At 48.5% G+C, this 16,902-nt stretch overlaps 35 non-coding genes across 35 annotated transcripts; all 35 read right to left on the bottom strand.

Annotated features, from left to right (window-relative positions):
- Positions 1 to 318: 318 nt before the first annotated feature.
- Positions 319 to 437, bottom strand: LOC133853243 (5S ribosomal RNA). Its single transcript, XR_009896350.1, has one exon. It is a non-coding gene; the product is annotated as a 5S ribosomal RNA (ribosomal RNA).
- A 359-nt stretch (positions 438 to 796) lies between these two features.
- Positions 797 to 915, bottom strand: LOC133853242 (5S ribosomal RNA). The gene has a single exon (XR_009896349.1). It is a non-coding gene; the product is annotated as a 5S ribosomal RNA (ribosomal RNA).
- A 359-nt stretch (positions 916 to 1,274) lies between these two features.
- On the bottom strand, positions 1,275 to 1,393 carry LOC133853479 (5S ribosomal RNA). Its single transcript, XR_009896580.1, has one exon. It is a non-coding gene; the product is annotated as a 5S ribosomal RNA (ribosomal RNA).
- A 359-nt stretch (positions 1,394 to 1,752) lies between these two features.
- On the bottom strand, positions 1,753 to 1,871 carry LOC133853241 (5S ribosomal RNA). Its single transcript, XR_009896348.1, has one exon. It is a non-coding gene; the product is annotated as a 5S ribosomal RNA (ribosomal RNA).
- Positions 1,872 to 2,231: 360 nt separating this feature from the next.
- On the bottom strand, positions 2,232 to 2,350 carry LOC133853476 (5S ribosomal RNA). Its single transcript, XR_009896577.1, has one exon. It is a non-coding gene; the product is annotated as a 5S ribosomal RNA (ribosomal RNA).
- Positions 2,351 to 2,709: 359 nt separating this feature from the next.
- On the bottom strand, positions 2,710 to 2,828 carry LOC133853240 (5S ribosomal RNA). The gene has a single exon (XR_009896347.1). It is a non-coding gene; the product is annotated as a 5S ribosomal RNA (ribosomal RNA).
- Positions 2,829 to 3,187: 359 nt separating this feature from the next.
- Positions 3,188 to 3,306, bottom strand: LOC133853239 (5S ribosomal RNA). The gene has a single exon (XR_009896346.1). It is a non-coding gene; the product is annotated as a 5S ribosomal RNA (ribosomal RNA).
- A 359-nt stretch (positions 3,307 to 3,665) lies between these two features.
- On the bottom strand, positions 3,666 to 3,784 carry LOC133853238 (5S ribosomal RNA). Its single transcript, XR_009896345.1, has one exon. It is a non-coding gene; the product is annotated as a 5S ribosomal RNA (ribosomal RNA).
- A 359-nt stretch (positions 3,785 to 4,143) lies between these two features.
- LOC133853478 (5S ribosomal RNA) lies at positions 4,144 to 4,262 on the bottom strand. The gene has a single exon (XR_009896579.1). It is a non-coding gene; the product is annotated as a 5S ribosomal RNA (ribosomal RNA).
- A 359-nt stretch (positions 4,263 to 4,621) lies between these two features.
- LOC133853475 (5S ribosomal RNA) lies at positions 4,622 to 4,740 on the bottom strand. Its single transcript, XR_009896576.1, has one exon. It is a non-coding gene; the product is annotated as a 5S ribosomal RNA (ribosomal RNA).
- Positions 4,741 to 5,099: 359 nt separating this feature from the next.
- On the bottom strand, positions 5,100 to 5,218 carry LOC133853236 (5S ribosomal RNA). Its single transcript, XR_009896344.1, has one exon. It is a non-coding gene; the product is annotated as a 5S ribosomal RNA (ribosomal RNA).
- Positions 5,219 to 5,577: 359 nt separating this feature from the next.
- Positions 5,578 to 5,696, bottom strand: LOC133853235 (5S ribosomal RNA). The gene has a single exon (XR_009896343.1). It is a non-coding gene; the product is annotated as a 5S ribosomal RNA (ribosomal RNA).
- Positions 5,697 to 6,055: 359 nt separating this feature from the next.
- On the bottom strand, positions 6,056 to 6,174 carry LOC133853234 (5S ribosomal RNA). The gene has a single exon (XR_009896342.1). It is a non-coding gene; the product is annotated as a 5S ribosomal RNA (ribosomal RNA).
- Positions 6,175 to 6,533: 359 nt separating this feature from the next.
- LOC133853232 (5S ribosomal RNA) lies at positions 6,534 to 6,652 on the bottom strand. The gene has a single exon (XR_009896340.1). It is a non-coding gene; the product is annotated as a 5S ribosomal RNA (ribosomal RNA).
- Positions 6,653 to 7,011: 359 nt separating this feature from the next.
- Positions 7,012 to 7,130, bottom strand: LOC133853230 (5S ribosomal RNA). The gene has a single exon (XR_009896339.1). It is a non-coding gene; the product is annotated as a 5S ribosomal RNA (ribosomal RNA).
- Positions 7,131 to 7,489: 359 nt separating this feature from the next.
- On the bottom strand, positions 7,490 to 7,608 carry LOC133853229 (5S ribosomal RNA). The gene has a single exon (XR_009896338.1). It is a non-coding gene; the product is annotated as a 5S ribosomal RNA (ribosomal RNA).
- A 359-nt stretch (positions 7,609 to 7,967) lies between these two features.
- Positions 7,968 to 8,086, bottom strand: LOC133853228 (5S ribosomal RNA). Its single transcript, XR_009896337.1, has one exon. It is a non-coding gene; the product is annotated as a 5S ribosomal RNA (ribosomal RNA).
- A 359-nt stretch (positions 8,087 to 8,445) lies between these two features.
- On the bottom strand, positions 8,446 to 8,564 carry LOC133853370 (5S ribosomal RNA). Its single transcript, XR_009896473.1, has one exon. It is a non-coding gene; the product is annotated as a 5S ribosomal RNA (ribosomal RNA).
- Positions 8,565 to 8,923: 359 nt separating this feature from the next.
- LOC133853227 (5S ribosomal RNA) lies at positions 8,924 to 9,042 on the bottom strand. Its single transcript, XR_009896336.1, has one exon. It is a non-coding gene; the product is annotated as a 5S ribosomal RNA (ribosomal RNA).
- A 359-nt stretch (positions 9,043 to 9,401) lies between these two features.
- On the bottom strand, positions 9,402 to 9,520 carry LOC133853498 (5S ribosomal RNA). Its single transcript, XR_009896599.1, has one exon. It is a non-coding gene; the product is annotated as a 5S ribosomal RNA (ribosomal RNA).
- A 359-nt stretch (positions 9,521 to 9,879) lies between these two features.
- On the bottom strand, positions 9,880 to 9,998 carry LOC133853226 (5S ribosomal RNA). Its single transcript, XR_009896335.1, has one exon. It is a non-coding gene; the product is annotated as a 5S ribosomal RNA (ribosomal RNA).
- Positions 9,999 to 10,357: 359 nt separating this feature from the next.
- On the bottom strand, positions 10,358 to 10,476 carry LOC133853342 (5S ribosomal RNA). The gene has a single exon (XR_009896446.1). It is a non-coding gene; the product is annotated as a 5S ribosomal RNA (ribosomal RNA).
- Positions 10,477 to 10,835: 359 nt separating this feature from the next.
- Positions 10,836 to 10,954, bottom strand: LOC133853510 (5S ribosomal RNA). The gene has a single exon (XR_009896611.1). It is a non-coding gene; the product is annotated as a 5S ribosomal RNA (ribosomal RNA).
- Positions 10,955 to 11,313: 359 nt separating this feature from the next.
- Positions 11,314 to 11,432, bottom strand: LOC133853225 (5S ribosomal RNA). The gene has a single exon (XR_009896334.1). It is a non-coding gene; the product is annotated as a 5S ribosomal RNA (ribosomal RNA).
- A 359-nt stretch (positions 11,433 to 11,791) lies between these two features.
- Positions 11,792 to 11,910, bottom strand: LOC133853526 (5S ribosomal RNA). Its single transcript, XR_009896628.1, has one exon. It is a non-coding gene; the product is annotated as a 5S ribosomal RNA (ribosomal RNA).
- Positions 11,911 to 12,269: 359 nt separating this feature from the next.
- LOC133853224 (5S ribosomal RNA) lies at positions 12,270 to 12,388 on the bottom strand. The gene has a single exon (XR_009896333.1). It is a non-coding gene; the product is annotated as a 5S ribosomal RNA (ribosomal RNA).
- A 359-nt stretch (positions 12,389 to 12,747) lies between these two features.
- On the bottom strand, positions 12,748 to 12,866 carry LOC133853341 (5S ribosomal RNA). The gene has a single exon (XR_009896445.1). It is a non-coding gene; the product is annotated as a 5S ribosomal RNA (ribosomal RNA).
- Positions 12,867 to 13,225: 359 nt separating this feature from the next.
- On the bottom strand, positions 13,226 to 13,344 carry LOC133853223 (5S ribosomal RNA). Its single transcript, XR_009896332.1, has one exon. It is a non-coding gene; the product is annotated as a 5S ribosomal RNA (ribosomal RNA).
- A 359-nt stretch (positions 13,345 to 13,703) lies between these two features.
- On the bottom strand, positions 13,704 to 13,822 carry LOC133852815 (5S ribosomal RNA). Its single transcript, XR_009896001.1, has one exon. It is a non-coding gene; the product is annotated as a 5S ribosomal RNA (ribosomal RNA).
- Positions 13,823 to 14,181: 359 nt separating this feature from the next.
- On the bottom strand, positions 14,182 to 14,300 carry LOC133853340 (5S ribosomal RNA). The gene has a single exon (XR_009896444.1). It is a non-coding gene; the product is annotated as a 5S ribosomal RNA (ribosomal RNA).
- A 359-nt stretch (positions 14,301 to 14,659) lies between these two features.
- Positions 14,660 to 14,778, bottom strand: LOC133852820 (5S ribosomal RNA). The gene has a single exon (XR_009896005.1). It is a non-coding gene; the product is annotated as a 5S ribosomal RNA (ribosomal RNA).
- A 359-nt stretch (positions 14,779 to 15,137) lies between these two features.
- Positions 15,138 to 15,256, bottom strand: LOC133853339 (5S ribosomal RNA). The gene has a single exon (XR_009896443.1). It is a non-coding gene; the product is annotated as a 5S ribosomal RNA (ribosomal RNA).
- Positions 15,257 to 15,615: 359 nt separating this feature from the next.
- On the bottom strand, positions 15,616 to 15,734 carry LOC133853434 (5S ribosomal RNA). Its single transcript, XR_009896535.1, has one exon. It is a non-coding gene; the product is annotated as a 5S ribosomal RNA (ribosomal RNA).
- A 359-nt stretch (positions 15,735 to 16,093) lies between these two features.
- On the bottom strand, positions 16,094 to 16,212 carry LOC133853222 (5S ribosomal RNA). Its single transcript, XR_009896331.1, has one exon. It is a non-coding gene; the product is annotated as a 5S ribosomal RNA (ribosomal RNA).
- A 359-nt stretch (positions 16,213 to 16,571) lies between these two features.
- LOC133853219 (5S ribosomal RNA) lies at positions 16,572 to 16,690 on the bottom strand. The gene has a single exon (XR_009896329.1). It is a non-coding gene; the product is annotated as a 5S ribosomal RNA (ribosomal RNA).
- Between the last annotated feature and the right edge of the window lie 212 nt (positions 16,691 to 16,902).

The raw sequence follows: 16,902 nt of genomic DNA, 5'->3' as shown, positions 1-16,902 counted from the left end.
TAACTGAACTGGCCCGCACAGTGATGGGATCCGGTGCTCAGACGTGTCCACGTGCCACCCAATAAATAAAACGCACAATACAACGATTAAATGCAATAGAATGAGCCGAAAACTCCTTAAAAACGCTTTCAGTGTAGAGTACGCATGGAAACGGCGTGCCTGGAGGTCAAAACGATGGATTTTGAGCCCGAAAATGTGCTCACCCAGCTCCGCTAGGTGGCCATCGCGTGCGCGCCGGAAAGAGCCTTCCCCTCACCGGCGCAAAAAATAAAATAATAATAAATAACGGCAAAAAAATAATTGAAAAAAGTAAAACGAGGGGTGCAACACGAGGACTTCCCAGGAGGTCACCCATCCTAGTACTACTCTCGCCCAAGCACGCTTAACTGCGGAGTTCTGATGGGATCCGGTGCATTAGTGCTGGTATGATCGCACCCGTTAGTAGAGTCACGCAAAAAACTTATAACCCTCACTCGTCTAACTGAACTGGCCCGCACAGTGATGGGATCCGGTGCTCAGACGTGTCCACGTGCCACCCAATAAATAAAACGCACAATACAACGATTAAATGCAATAGAATGAGCCGAAAACTCCTTAAAAACGCTTTCAGTGTAGAGTACGCATGGAAACGGCGTGCCTGGAGGTCAAAACGATGGATTTTGAGCCCGAAAATGTGCTCACCCAGCTCCGCTAGGTGGCCATCGCGTGCGCGCCGGAATGAGCCTTCCCCTCACCGGCGCAAAAAATAAAATAATAATAAATAACGGCAAAAAAATAATTGAAAAAAGTAAAACGAGGGGTGCAACACGAGGACTTCCCAGGAGGTCACCCATCCTAGTACTACTCTCGCCCAAGCACGCTTAACTGCGGAGTTCTGATGGGATCCGGTGCATTAGTGCTGGTATGATCGCACCCGTTGGTAGAGTCACGCAAAAAACTTATAACCTTCACTCGTCTAACTGAACTGGCCCGCACAGTGATGGGATCCGGTGCTCAGACGTGTCCACGTGCCACCCAATAAATAAAACGCACAATACAACGATTAAATGCAATAGAATGAGCCGAAAACTCCTTAAAAACGCTTTCAGTGTAGAGTACGCATGGAAACGGCGTGCCTGGAGGTCAAAACGATGGATTTTGAGCCCGAAAATGTGCTCACCCAGCTCCGCTAGGTGGCCATCGCGTGCGCGCCGGAAAGAGCCTTCCCCTCACCGGCGCAAAAAATAAAATAATAATAAATAACGGCAAAAAAATAATTGAAAAAAGTAAAACGAGGGGTGCAACACGAGGACTTCCCAGGAGGTCACCCATCCTAGTACTACTCTCGCCCAAGCACGCTTAACTGCGAAGTTCTGATGGGATCCGGTGCATTAGTGCTGGTATGATCGCACCCGTTAGTAGAGTCACGCAAAAAACTTATAACCCTCACTCGTCTAACTGAACTGGCCCGCACAGTGATGGGATCCGGTGCTCAGACGTGTCCACGTGCCACCCAATAAATAAAACGCACAATACAACGATTAAATGCAATAGAATGAGCCGAAAACTCCTTAAAAACGATTTCAGTGTAGAGTACGCATGGAAACGGCGTGCCTGGAGGTCAAAACGATGGATTTTGAGCCCGAAAATGTGCTCACCCAGCTCCGCTAGGTGGCCATCGCGTGCGCGCCGGAAAGAGCCTTCCCCTCACCGGCGCAAAAAATAAAATAATAATAAATAACGGCAAAAAAATAATTGAAAAAAGTAAAACGAGGGGTGCAACACGAGGACTTCCCAGGAGGTCACCCATCCTAGTACTACTCTCGCCCAAGCACGCTTAACTGCGGAGTTCTGATGGGATCCGGTGCATTAGTGCTGGTATGATCGCACCCGTTAGTAGAGTCACGCAAAAAACTTATAACCCTCACTCGTCTAACTGAACTGGCCCGCACAGTGATGGGATCCGGTGCTCAGACGTGTCCACGTGCCACCCAATAAATAAAACGCACAATACAACGATTAAATGCAATAGAATGAGCCGAAAACTCCTTAAAAAACGCTTTCAGTGTAGAGTACGCATGGAAACGGCGTGCCTGGAGGTCAAAACGATGGATTTTGAGCCCGAAAATGTGCTCACCCAGCTCCGCTAGGTGGCCATCGCGTGCGCGCCGGAAAGAGCCTTCCCCTCACCGGCGCAAAAAATAAAATAATAATAAATAACGGCAAAAAAATAATTGAAAAAAGTAAAACGAGGGGTGCAACACGAGGACTTCCCAGGAGGTCACCCATCCTAGTACTACTCTCGCCCAAGCACGCTTAACTGCGGAGTTCTGATGGGATCCGGTGCATTAGTGCTGGTATGATAGCACCCGTTAGTAGAGTCACGCAAAAAACTTATAACCCTCACTCGTCTAACTGAACTGGCCCGCACAGTGATGGGATCCGGTGCTCAGACGTGTCCACGTGCCACCCAATAAATAAAACGCACAATACAACGATTAAATGCAATAGAATGAGCCGAAAACTCCTTAAAAACGCTTTCAGTGTAGAGTACGCATGGAAACGGCGTGCCTGGAGGTCAAAACGATGGATTTTGAGCCCGAAAATGTGCTCACCCAGCTCCGCTAGGTGGCCATCGCGTGCGCGCCGGAAAGAGCCTTCCCCTCACCGGCGCAAAAAATAAAATAATAATAAATAACGGCAAAAAAATAATTGAAAAAAGTAAAACGAGGGGTGCAACACGAGGACTTCCCAGGAGGTCACCCATCCTAGTACTACTCTCGCCCAAGCACGCTTAACTGCGGAGTTCTGATGGGATCCGGTGCATTAGTGCTGGTATGATCGCACCCGTTAGTAGAGTCACGCAAAAAACTTATAACCCTAACTCGTCTAACTGAACTGGCCCGCACAGTGATGGGATCCGGTGCTCAGACGTGTCCACGTGCCACCCAATAAATAAAACGCACAATACAACGATTAAATGCAATAGAATGAGCCGAAAACTCCTTAAAAACGCTTTCAGTGTAGAGTACGCATGGAAACGGCGTGCCTGGAGGTCAAAACGATGGATTTTGAGCCCGAAAATGTGCTCACCCAGCTCCGCTAGGTGGCCATCGCGTGTGCGCCGGAAAGAGCCTTCCCCTCACCGGCGCAAAAAATAAAATAATAATAAATAACGGCAAAAAAATAATTGAAAAAAGTAAAACGAGGGGTGCAACACGAGGACTTCCCAGGAGGTCACCCATCCTAGTACTACTCTCGCCCAAGCACGCTTAACTGCGGAGTTCTGATGGGATCCGGTGCATTAGTGCTGGTATGATCGCACCCGTTAGTAGAGTCACGCAAAAAACTTATAACCCTCACTCGTCTAACTGAACTGGCCCGCACAGTGATGGGATCCGGTGCTCAGACGTGTCCACGTGCCACCCAATAAATAAAACACACAATACAACGATTAAATGCAATAGAATGAGCCGAAAACTCCTTAAAAACGCTTTCAGTGTAGAGTACGCATGGAAACGGCGTGCCTGGAGGTCAAAACGATGGATTTTGAGCCCGAAAATGTGCTCACCCAGCTCCGCTAGGTGGCCATCGCGTGCGCGCCGGAAAGAGCCTTCCCCTCACCGGCGCAAAAAATAAAATAATAATAAATAACGGCAAAAAAATAATTGAAAAAAGTAAAACGAGGGGTGCAACACGAGGACTTCCCAGGAGGTCACCCATCCTAGTACTACTCTCGCCCAAGCACGCTTAACTGCGGAGTTCTGATGGGATCCGGTGCATTAGTGCTGGTATGATCGCACCCGTTGGTAGAGTCACGCAAAAAACTTATAACCCTCACTCGTCTAACTGAACTGGCCCGCACAGTGATGGGATCCGGTGCTCAGACGTGTCCACGTGCCACCCAATAAATAAAACACACAATACAACGATTAAATGCAATAGAATGAGCCGAAAACTCCTTAAAAACGCTTTCAGTGTAGAGTACGCATGGAAACGGCGTGCCTGGAGGTCAAAACGATGGATTTTGAGCCCGAAAATGTGCTCACCCAGCTCCGCTAGGTGGCCATCGCGTGCGCGCCGGAAAGAGCCTTCCCCTCACCGGCGCAAAAAATAAAATAACAATAAATAACGGCAAAAAAATAATTGAAAAAAGTAAAACGAGGGGTGCAACACGAGGACTTCCCAGGAGGTCACCCATCCTAGTACTACTCTCGCCCAAGCACGCTTAACTGCGAAGTTCTGATGGGATCCGGTGCATTAGTGCTGGTATGATCGCACCCGTTAGTAGAGTCACGCAAAAAACTTATAACCCTCACTCGTCTAACTGAACTGGCCCGCACAGTGATGGGATCCGGTGCTCAGACGTGTCCACGTGCCACCCAATAAATAAAACGCACAATACAACGATTAAATGCAATAGAATGAGCCGAAAACTCCTTAAAAACGCTTTCAGTGTAGAGTACGCATGGAAACGGCGTGCCTGGAGGTCAAAACGATGGATTTTGAGCCCGAAAATGTGCTCACCCAGCTCCGCTAGGTGGCCATCGCGTGCGCGCCGGAAAGAGCCTTCCCCTCACCGGCGCAAAAAATAAAATAATAATAAATAACGGCAAAAAAATAATTGAAAAAAGTAAAACGAGGGGTGCAACACGAGGACTTCCCAGGAGGTCACCCATCCTAGTACTACTCTCGCCCAAGCACGCTTAACTGCGGAGTTCTGATGGGATCCGGTGCATTAGTGCTGGTATGATAGCACCCGTTAGTAGAGTCACGCAAAAAACTTATAACCCTCACTCGTCTAACTGAACTGGCCCGCACAGTGATGGGATCCGGTGCTCAGACGTGTCCACGTGCCACCCAAAAAATAAAACGCACAATACAACGATTAAATGCAATAGAATGAGCCGAAAACTCCTTAAAAACGCTTTCAGTGTAGAGTACGCATGGAAACGGCGTGCCTGGAGGTCAAAACGATGGATTTTGAGCCCGAAAATGTGCTCACCCAGCTCCGCTAGGTGGCCATCGCGTGCGCGCCGGAAAGAGCCTTCCCCTCACCGGCGCAAAAAATAAAATAATAATAAATAACGGCAAAAAAATAATTGAAAAAAGTAAAACGAGGGGTGCAACACGAGGACTTCCCAGGAGGTCACCCATCCTAGTACTACTCTCGCCCAAGCACGCTTAACTGCGGAGTTCTGATGGGATCCGGTGCATTAGTGCTGGTATGATCGCACCCGTTGGTAGAGTCACGCAAAAAACTTATAACCCTCACTCGTCTAACTGAACTGGCCCGCACAGTGATGGGATCCGGTGCTCAGACGTGTCCACGTGCCACCCAATAAATAAAACACACAATACAACGATTAAATGCAATAGAATGAGCCGAAAACTCCTTAAAAACGCTTTCAGTGTAGAGTACGCATGGAAACGGCGTGCCTGGAGGTCAAAACGATGGATTTTGAGCCCGAAAATGTGCTCACCCAGCTCCGCTAGGTGGCCATCGCGTGCGCGCCGGAAAGAGCCTTCCCCTCACCGGCGCAAAAAATAAAATAATAATAAATAACGGCAAAAAAATAATTGAAAAAAGTAAAACGAGGGGTGCAACACGAGGACTTCCCAGGAGGTCACCCATCCTAGTACTACTCTCGCCCAAGCACGCTTAACTGCGGAGTTCTGATGGGATCCGGTGCATTAGTGCTGGTATGATCGCACCCGTTGGTAGAGTCACGCAAAAAACTTATAACCCTCACTCGTCTAACTGAACTGGCCCGCACAGTGATGGGATCCGGTGCTCAGACGTGTCCACGTGCCACCCAATAAATAAAACGCACAATACAACGATTAAATGCAATAGAATGAGCCGAAAACTCCTTAAAAACGCTTTCAGTGTAGAGTACGCATGGAAACGGCGTGCCTGGAGGTCAAAACGATGGATTTTGAGCCCGAAAATGTGCCCACCCAGCTCCGCTAGGTGGCCATCGCGTGCGCGCCGGAAAGAGCCTTCCCCTCACCGGCGCAAAAAATAAAATAATAATAAATAACGGCAAAAAAATAATTGAAAAAAGTAAAACGAGGGGTGCAACACGAGGACTTCCCAGGAGGTCACCCATCCTAGTACTACTCTCGCCCAAGCACGCTTAACTGCGGAGTTCTGATGGGATCCGGTGCATTAGTGCTGGTATGATCGCACCCGTTGGTAGAGTCACGCAAAAAACTTATAACCCTCACTCGTCTAACTGAACTGGCCCGCACAGTGATGCGATCCGGTGCTCAGACGTGTCCACGTGCCACCTAATAAATAAAACGCACAATACAACGATTAAATGCAATAGAATGAGCCGAAAACACCTTAAAAACGCTTTCATTGTAGAGTACGCATGGAAACGGCGTGCCTGGAGGTCAAAACGATGGATTTTGAGCCCGAAAATGTGCTCACCTAGCTCCGCTAGGTGGCCATCGCGTGCGCGCCGGAAAGAGCCTTCCCCTCTCCGGCGCAAAAAATAAAATAATAATAAATAACGGCAAAAAAATAATTGAAAAAAGTAAAACGAGGGGTGCAACACGAGGACTTCCCAGGAGGTCACCCATCCTAGTACTACTCTCGCCCAAGCACGCTTAACTGCGGAGTTCTGATGGGATCCGGTGCATTAGTGCTGGTATGATCGCACCCGTTAGTAGAGTCACGCAAAAAACTTATAACCCTCACTCGTCTAACTGAACTGGCCCGCACAGTGATGGGATCCGGTGCTCAGACGTGTCCACGTGCCACCCAATAAATAAAACGCACAATACAACGATTAAATGCAATAGAATGAGCCGAAAACTCCTTAAAAACGCTTTCAGTGTAGAGTACGCATGGAAACGGCGTGCCTGGAGGTCAAAACGATGGATTTTGAGCCCGAAAATGTGCTCACCCAGCTCCGCTAGGTGGCCATCGCGTGCGCGCCGGAAAGAGCCTTCCCCTCACCGGCGCAAAAAATAAAATAATAATAAATAACGGCAAAAAAATAATTGAAAAAAGTAAAACGAGGGGTGCAACACGAGGACTTCCCAGGAGGTCACCCATCCTAGTACTACTCTCGCCCAAGCACGCTTAACTGCGGAGTTCTGATGGGATCCGGTGCATTAGTGCTGGTATGATCGCACCCGTTGGTAGAGTCACGCAAAAAACTTATAACCCTCACTCGTCTAACTGAACTGGCCCGCACAGTGATGCGATCCGGTGCTCAGACGTGTCCACGTGCCACCTAATAAATAAAACGCACAATACAATGATTAAATGCAATAGAATGAGCCGAAAACTCCTTAAAAACGCTTTCAGTGTAGAGTACGCATGGAAACGGCGTGCCTGGAGGTCAAAACGATGGATTTTGAGCCCGAAAATGTGCTCACCTAGCTCCGCTAGGTGGCCATCGCGTGCGCGCCGGAAAGAGCCTTCCCCTCACCGGCGCAAAAAATAAAATAATAATAAATAACGGCAAAAAAATAATTGAAAAAAGTAAAACGAGGGGTGCAACACGAGGACTTCCCAGGAGGTCACCCATCCTAGTACTACTCTCGCCCAAGCACGCTTAACTGCGGAGTTCTGATGGGATCCGGTGCATTAGTGCTGGTATGATCGCACCCGTTGGTAGAGTCACGCAAAAAACTTATAACCCTCACTCGTCTAACTGAACTGGCCCGCACAGTGATGGGATCCGGTGCTCAGACGTGTCCACGTGCCACCCAATAAATAAAACGCACAATACAACGATTAAATGCAATAGAATGAGCCGAAAACTCCTTAAAAACGCTTTCAGTGTAGAGTACGCATGGAAACGGCGTGCCTGGAGGTCAAAACGATGGATTTTGAGCCCGAAAATGTGCTCACCCAGCTCCGCTAGGTGGCCATCGCGTGCGCGCCGGAAAGAGCCTTCCCCTCACCGGCGCAAAAACTAAAATAATAATAAATAACGGCAAAAAAATAATTGAAAAAAGTAAAACGAGGGGTGCAACACGAGGACTTCCCAGGAGGTCACCCATCCTAGTACTACTCTCGCCCAAGCACGCTTAACTGCGGAGTTCTGATGGGATCCGGTGCATTAGTGCTGGTATGATCGCACCCGTTGGTAGAGTCACGCAAAAAACTTATAACCCTCACTCGTCTAACTGAACTGGCCCGCACAGTGATGGGATCCGGTGCTCAGACGTGTCCACGTGCCACCCAATAAATAAAACGCACAATACAACGATTAACTGCAATAGAATGAGCCGAAAACTCCTTAAAAACGCTTTCAGTGTAGAGTACGCATGGAAACGGCGTGCTTGGAGGTCAAAACGATGGATTTTGAGCCCGAAAATGTGCTCACCCAGCTGGGCTAGGTGGCCATCGCGTGCGCGCCGGAAAGAGCCTTCCCCTCACCGGCGCAAAAAATAAAATAATAATAAATAACGGCAAAAAAATAATTGAAAAAAGTAAAACGAGGGGTGCAACACGAGGACCTCCCAGGAGGTCACCCATCCTAGTACTACTCTCGCCCAAGCACGCTTAACTGCGGAGTTCTGATGGGATCCGGTGCATTAGTGCTGGTATGATCGCACCCGTTAGTAGAGTCACGCAAAAAACTTATAACCCTCACTCGTCTAACTGAACTGGCCCGCACAGTGATGGGATCCGGTGCTCAGACGTGTCCACGTGCCACCCAATAAATAAAACGCACAATACAACGATTAAATGCAATAGAATGAGCCGAAAACTCCTTAAAAACGCTTTCAGTGTAGAGTACGCATGGAAACGGCGTGCCTGGAGGTCAAAACGATGGATTTTGAGCCCGAAAATGTGCTCACCCAGCTCGGCTAGGTGGCCATCGCGTGCGCGCCGGAAAGAGCCTTCCCTTCACCGGCGCAAAAAATAAAATAATAATAAATAACGGCAAAAAAATAATTGAAAAAAGTAAAACGAGGGGTGCAACACGAGGACTTCCCAGGAGGTCACCCATCCTAGTACTACTCTCGCCCAAGCACGCTTAACTGCGGAGTTCTGATGGGATCCGGTGCATTAGTGCTGGTATGATCGCACCCGTTGGTAGAGTCACGCAAAAAACTTATAACCCTCACTCGTCTAACTGAACTGGCCCGCACAGTGATGGGATCCGGTGCTCAGACGTGTCCACGTGCCACCCAATAAATAAAACGCACAATACAACGATTAAATGCAATAGAATGAGCCGAAAACTCCTTAAAAACGCTTTCAGTGTAGAGTACGCATGGAAACGGCATGCCTGGAGGTCAAAACGATGGATTTTGAGCCCGAAAATGTGCTCACCCAGCTCGGCTAGGTGGCCATCGCGTGCGCGCCGGAAAGAGCCTTCCCCTCACCGGCGCAAAAAATAAAATAATAATAAATAACGGCAAAAAAATAATTGAAAAAAGTAAAACGAGGGGTGCAACACGAGGACTTCCCAGGAGGTCACCCATCCTAGTACTACTCTCGCCCAAGCATGCTTAACTGCGGAGTTCTGATGGGATCCGGTGCATTAGTGCTGGTATGATCGCACCCGTTGGTAGAGTCACGCAAAAAACTTATAACCCTCACTCGTCTAACTGAACTGGCCCGCACAGTGATGGGATCCGGTGCTCAGACGTGTCCACGTGCCACCCAATAAATAAAACGCACAATACAACGATTAAATGCAATAGAATGAGCCGAAAACTCCTTAAAAACGCTTTCAGTGTAGAGTACGCATGGAAACGGCGTGCCTGGAGGTCAAAACGATGGATTTTGAGCCCGAAAATGTGCTCACCCAGCTCCGCTAGGTGGCCATCGCGTGCGCGCCGGAAAGAGCCTTCCCCTCACCGGCGCAAAAAATAAAATAATAATAAATAACGGCAAAAAAATAATTGAAAAAAGTAAAACGAGGGGTGCAACACGAGGACTTCCCAGGAGGTCACCCATCCTAGTACTACTCTCGCCCAAGCACGCTTAACTGCGGAGTTCTGATGGGATCCGGTGCATTAGTGCTGGTATGATCGCACCCGTTAGTAGAGTCACGCAAAAAACTTATAACCCTCACTCGTCTAACTGAACTGGCCCGCACAGTGATGGGATCCGGTGCTCAGACGTGTCCACGTGCCACCCAATAAAGAAAACGCACAATACAACGATTAAATGCAATAGAATGAGCCGAAAACTCCTTAAAAACGCTTTCAGTGTAGAGTACGCATGGAAACGGCGTGCCTGGAGGTCAAAACGATGGATTTTGAGCCCGAAAATGTGCTCACCCAGCTCCGCTAGGTGGCCATCGCGTGCGCGCCGGAAAGAGCCTTCCCCTCACCGGCGCAAAAAATAAAACAATAATAAATAACGGCAAAAAAATAATTGAAAAAAGTAAAACGAGGGGTGCAACACGAGGACTTCCCAAGAGGTCACCCATCCTAGTACTACTCTCGCCCAAGCACGCTTAACTGCGGAGTTCTGATGGGATCCGGTGCATTAGTGCTGGTATGATCGCACCCGTTGGTAGAGTCACGCAAAAAACTTATAACCCTCACTCGTCTAACTGAACTGGCCCGCACAGTGATGGGATCCGGTGCTCAGACGTGTCCACGTGCCACCCAATAAATAAAACGCACAATACAACGATTAAATGCAATAGAATGAGCCGAAAACTCCTTAAAAACGCTTTCAGTGTAGAGTACGCATGGAAACGGCGTGCCTGGAGGTCAAAACGATGGATTTTGAGCCCGAAAATGTGCTCACCCAGCTCCGCTAGGTGGCTATCGCGTGCGCGCCGGAAAGAGCCTTCCCCTCACCGGCGCAAAAAATAAAATAATAATAAATAACGGCAAAAAAATAATTGAAAAAAGTAAAACGAGGGGTGCAACACGAGGACTTCCCAGGAGGTCACCCATCCTAGTACTACTCTCGCCCAAGCACGCTTAACTGCGGAGTTCTGATAGGATCCGGTGCATTAGTGCTGGTATGATCGCACCCGTTGGTAGAGTCACGCAAAAAACTTATAACCCTCACTCGTCTAACTGAACTGGCCCGCACAGTGATGGGATCCGGTGCTCAGACGTGTCCACGTGCCACCCAATAAATAAAACGAACAATACAACGATTAACTGCAATAGAATGAGCCGAAAACTCCTTAAAAACGCTTTCAGTGTAGAGTACGCATGGAAACGGCGTGCCTGGAGGTCAAAACGATGGATTTTGAGCCGGAAAATGTGCTCACCCAGCTCCGCTAGGTGGCCATCGCGTGCGCGCCGGAAAGAGCCTTCCCCTCACCGGCGCAAAAAATAAAATAATAATAAATAACGGCAAAAAAATAATTGAAAAAAGTAAAACGAGGGGTGCAACACGAGGACTTCCCAGGAGGTCACCCATCCTAGTACTACTCTCGCCCAAGCACGCTTAACTGCGGAGTTCTGATGGGATCCGGTGCATTAGTGCTGGTATGATCGCACCCGTTAGTAGAGTCACGCAAAAAACTTATAACCCTCACTCGTCTAACTGAACTGGCCCGCACAGTGATGGGATCCGGTGCTCAGACGTGTCCACGTGCCACCCAATAAAGAAAACGCACAATACAACGATTAAATGCAATAGAATGAGCCGAAAACTCCTTAAAAACGCTTTCAGTGTAGAGTACGCATGGAAACGGCGTGCCTGGAGGTCAAAACGATGGATTTTGAGCCCGAAAATGTGCTCACCCAGCTCCGCTAGGTGGCCATCGCGTGCGCGCCGGAAAGAGCCTTCCCCTCACCGGCGCAAAAAATAAAATAATAATAAATAACGGCAAAAAAATAATTGAAAAAAGTAAAACGAGGGGTGCAACACGAGGACTTCCCAAGAGGTCACCCATCCTAGTACTACTCTCGCCCAAGCGCGCTTAACTGCGGAGTTCTGATGGGATCCGGTGCATTAGTGCTGGTATGATCGCACCCGTTGGTAGAGTCACGCAAAAAACTTATAACCCTCACTCGTCTAACTGAACTGGCCCGCACAGTGATGGGATCCGGTGCTCAGACGTGTCCACGTGCCACCCAATAAATAAAACGCACAATACAACGATTAACTGCAATAGAATGAGCCGAAAACTCCTTAAAAACGCTTTCAGTGTAGAGTACGCGTGGAAACGGCGTGCCTGGAGGTCAAAACGATGGATTTTGAGCCCGAAAATGTGCTCACCCAGCTCCGCTAGGTGGCCATCGCGTGCGCGCCGGAAAGAGCCTTCCCCTCACCGGCGCAAAAAATAAAATAATAATAAATAACGGCAAAAAAATAATTGAAAAAAGTAAAACGAGGGGTGCAACACGAGGACTTCCCAGGAGGTCACCCATCCTAGTACTACTCTCGCCCAAGCACGCTTAACTGCGGAGTTCTGATGGGATCCGGTGCATTAGTGCTGGTATGATCGCACCCGTTAGTAGAGTCACACAAAAAACTTATAACCCTCACTCGTCTAACTGAACTGGCCCGCACAGTGATGGGATCCGGTGCTCAGACGTGTCCACGTGCCACCCAATAAATAAAACGCACAATACAACGATTAAATGCAATAGAATGAGCCGAAAACTCCTTAAAAACGCTTTCAGTGTAGAGTACGCATGGAAACGGCGTGCCTGGAGGTCAAAACGATGGATTTTGAGCCCGAAAATGTGCTCACCCAGCTCCGCTAGGTGGCCATCGCGTGCGCGCCGGAAAGAGCCTTCCCCTCACCGGCGCAAAAAATAAAATAATAATAAATAACGGCAAAAAAATAATTGAAAAAAGTAAAACGAGGGGTGCAACACGAGGACTTCCCAAGAGGTCACCCATCCTAGTACTACTCTCGCCCAAGCACGCTTAACTGCGGAGTTCTGATGGGATCCGGTGCATTAGTGCTGGTATGATCGCACCCGTTGGTAGAGTCACGTAAAAAACTTATAACCCTCACTCGTCTAACTGAACTGGCCCGCACAGTGATGGGATCCGGTGCTCAGACGTGTCCACGTGCCACCCAATAAATAAAACGCACAATACAACGATTAACTGCAATAGAATGAGCCGAAAACTCCTTAAAAACGCTTTCAGTGTAGAGTACGCGTGGAAACGGCGTGCCTGGAGGTCAAAACGATGGATTTTGAGCCCGAAAATGTGCTCACCCAGCTCCGCTAGGTGGCCATCGCGTGCGCGCCGGAAAGAGCCTTCCCCTCACCGGCGCAAAAAATAAAATAATAATAAATAACGGCAAAAAAATAATTGAAAAAAGTAAAACGAGGGGTGCAACACGAGGACTTCCCAGGAGGTCACCCATCCTAGTACTACTCTCGCCCAAGCACGCTTAACTGCGGAGTTCTGATGGGATCCGGTGCATTAGTGCTGGTATGATCGCACCCGTTAGTAGAGTCACACAAAAAACTTATAACCCTCACTCGTCTAACTGAACTGGCCCGCACAGTGATGGGATCCGGTGCTCAGACGTGTCCACGTGCCACCCAATAAATAAAACGCACAATACAACGATTAAATGCAATAGAATGAGCCGAAAACTCCTTAAAAACGCTTTCAGTGTAGAGTACGCATGGAAACGGCGTGCCTGGAGGTCAAAACGATGGATTTTGAGCCCGAAAATGTGCTCACCCAGCTCCGCTAGGTGGCCATCGCGTGCGCGCCGGAAAGAGCCTTCCCCTCACCGGCGCAAAAAATAAAATAATAATAAATAACGGCAAAAAAATAATTGAAAAAAGTAAAACGAGGGGTGCAACACGAGGACTTCCCAGGAGGTCACCCATCCTAGTACTACTCTCGCCCAACCACGCTTAACTGCGGAGTTCTGATGGGATCCGGTGCATTAGTGCTGGTATGATCGCACCCGTTAGTAGAGTCACGCAAAAAACTTATAACACTCACTCGTCTAACTGAACTGGCCCGCACAGTGATGGGATCCGGTGCTCAGACGTGTCCACGTGCCACCCAATAAAGAAAACGCAGAATACAACGATTAAATGCAATAGAATGAGCCGAAAACTCCTTAAAAACGCTTTCAGTGTAGAGTACGCATGTAAACGGCGTGCCTGGAGGTCAAAACGATGGATTTTGAGCCCGAAAATGTGCTCACCCAGCTCCGCTAGGTGGCCATCGCGTGCGCGCCGGAAAGAGCCTTCCCCTCACCGGCGCAAAAAATAAAATAATAATAAATAACGGCAAAAAAATAATTGAAAAAAGTAAAACGAGGGGTGCAACACGAGGACTTCCCAAGAGGTCACCCATCCTAGTACTACTCTCGCCCAAGCACGCTTAACTGCGGAGTTCTGATGGGATCCGGTGCATTAGTGCTGGTATGATCGCACCCGTTGGTAGAGTCACGCAAAAAACTTATAACCCTCACTCGTCTAACTGAACTGGCCCGCACAGTGATGGGATCCGGTGCTCAGACGTGTCCACGTGCCACCCAATAAATAAAACGCACAATACAACGATTAACTGCAATAGAATGAGCCGAAAACTCCTTAAAAACGCTTTCAGTGTAGAGTACGCATGGAAACGGCGTGCCTGGAGGTCAAAACGATGGATTTTGAGCCCGAAAATGTGCTCACCCAGCTCCGCTAGGTGGCCATCGCGTGCGCGCCGGAAAGAGCCTTCCCCTCACCGGCGCAAAAAATAAAATAATAATAAATAACGGCAAAAAAATAATTGAAAAAAGTAAAACGAGGGGTGCAACACGAGGACTTCCCAGGAGGTCACCCATCCTAGTACTACTCTCACCCAAGCACGCTTAACTGCGGAGTTCTGATGGGATCCGGGGCATTAGTGCTGGTATGATCGCACCCGTTAGTAGAGTCACACAAAAAACTTATAACCCTCACTCGTCTAACTGAACTGGCCCGCACAGTGATGGGATCCGGTGCTCAGACGTGTCCACGTGCCACCCAATAAATAAAACGCACAATACAACGATTAAATGCAATAGAATGAGCCGAAAACTCCTTAAAAACGCTTTCAGTGTAGAGTACGCATGGAAACGGCGTGCCTGGAGGTCAAAACGATGGATTTTGAGCCCGAAAATGTGCTCACCCAGCTCCGCTAGGTGGCCATCGCGTGCGCGCCGGAAAGAGCCTTCCCCTCACCGGCGCAAAAAATAAAATAATAATAAATAACGGCAAAAAAATAATTGAAAAAAGTAAAACGAGGGGTGCAACACGAGGACTTCCCAAGAGGTCACCCATCCTAGTACTACTCTCGCCCAAGCACGCTTAACTGCGGAGTTCTGATGGGATCCGGTGCATTAGTGCTGGTATGATCGCACCCGTTGGTAGAGTCACGCAAAAAACTTATAACCCTCACTCGTCTAACTGAACTGGCCCGCACAGTGATGGGATCCGGTGCTCAGACGTGTCCACGTGCCACCCAATAAATAAAACGCACAATACAACGATTAACTGCAATAGAATGAGCCGAAAACTCCTTAAAAACGCTTTCAGTGTAGAGTACGCATGGAAACGGCGTGCCTGGAGGTCAAAACGATGGATTTTGAGCCCGAAAATGTGCTCACCCAGCTCCGCTAGGTGGCCATCGCGTGCGCGCCGGAATGAGCCTTCCCCTCACCGGCGCAAAAAATAAAATAATAATAAATAACGGCAAAAAAATAATTGAAAAAAGTAAAACGAGGGGTGCAACACGAGGACTTCCCAGGAGGTCACCCATCCTAGTACTACTCTCGCCCAAGCACGCTTGACTGCGGAGTTCTGATGGGATCCGGTGCATTAGTGCTGGTATGATCGCACCCGTTAGTAGAGTCACGCAAAAAACTTATAACCCTCACTCGTCTAACTGAACTGGCCCGCACAGTGATGGGATCCGGTGCTCAGACGTGTCCACGTGCCACCCAATAAAGAAAACACACAATACAACGATTAAATGCAATAGAATGAGCCGAAAACTCCTTAAAAACGCTTTCAGTGTAGAGTACGCATGGAAACGGCGTGCCTGGAGGTCAAAACGATGGATTTTGAGCCCGAAAATGTGCTCACCCAGCTCCGCTAGGTGGCCATCGCGTGCGCGCCGGAAAGAGCCTTCCCCTCACCGGCGCAAAAAATAAAATAATAATAAATAACGGCAAAAAAATAATTGAAAAAAGTAAAACGAGGGGTGCAACACGAGGACTTCCCAGGAGGTCACCCATCCTAGTACTACTCTCGCCCAAGCACGCTTAACTGCGGAGTTCTGATGGGATCCGGTGCATTAGTGCTGGTATGATCGCACCCGTTAGTAGAGTCACGCAAAAAACTTATAACCCTCACTCGTCTAACTGAACTGGCCCGCACAGTGATGGGATCCGGTGCTCAGACGTGTCCACGTGCCACCCAATAAATAAAACGCACAATACAACGATTAACTGCAATAGAATGAGCCGAAAACTCCTTAAAAACGCTTTCAGTGTAGAGTACGCATGGAAACGGCGTGCCTGGAGGTCAAAACGATGGATTTTGAGCCCGAAAATGTGCTCACCCAGCTCCGCTAGGTGGCCATCGCGTGCGCGCCGGAAAGAGCCTTCCCCTCACCGGCGCAAAAAATAAAATAATAATAAATAACGGCAAAAAAATAATTGAAAAAAGTAAAACGAGGGGTGCAACACGAGGACTTCCCAGGAGGTCACCCATCCTAGTACTACTCTCGCCCAAGCACGCTTAACTGCGGAGTTCTGATGGGATCCGGTGCATTAGTGCTGGTATGATCGCACCCGTTAGTAGAGTCACGCAAAAAACTTATAACCCTCACTCGTCTAACTGAACTGGCCCGCACAGTGATGGGATCCGGTGCTCAGACGTGTCCACGTGCCACCCAATAAAGAAAACGCACAATACAACGATTAAATGCAATAGAATGAGCCGAAAACTCCTTAAAAACGCTTTCAGTGTAGAGTACGCATGGAAACGGCGTGCCTGGAGGTCAAA

The sequence above is a fragment of the Alnus glutinosa genome, chromosome 12 (genome assembly GCF_958979055.1).
Source record: "Alnus glutinosa chromosome 12, dhAlnGlut1.1, whole genome shotgun sequence".
Taxonomy (NCBI): domain Eukaryota; kingdom Viridiplantae; phylum Streptophyta; class Magnoliopsida; order Fagales; family Betulaceae; genus Alnus; species Alnus glutinosa.
Note: the sequence above shows the minus strand (reverse complement) of the source record. Positions and strands in the feature narration are given on the sequence as shown.